Source organism: Arachis duranensis, chromosome 4 (genome assembly GCF_000817695.3).
Source record: "Arachis duranensis cultivar V14167 chromosome 4, aradu.V14167.gnm2.J7QH, whole genome shotgun sequence".
NCBI lineage: Eukaryota > Viridiplantae > Streptophyta > Magnoliopsida > Fabales > Fabaceae > Arachis > Arachis duranensis.
In genome coordinates this window covers 34260359-34260647 of record NC_029775.3, presented here as the reverse complement: position 1 = coordinate 34260647, position 289 = coordinate 34260359, and positions in this window count along the sequence as shown.

Genomic DNA, 289 nt, shown 5'->3' with positions numbered 1-289 from the left:
CGGTCCAAATGCTCTGTCACAACACGGCTAATCAGCTGTTGGTTCTCGATCATGTTGGAATAGGATCCATTGATCCTTTTGCGTTTGTCATCACGCCCAGCAATCGCGAGTTTGAAGCTCGTCACAGCCATTCAATCCTTGAATCCTACTCTGAATACCACAGACAAGGTTTAGACTTTCCGGATCCTCAAGAGTGGCCGCCATCAGTTCTAGCTTATACCACGAAGATTCTGATTAAGGAAGCTAAGAGATGCTCATTCAATCTGATGTAGAACGGAGGTGTTTGTCA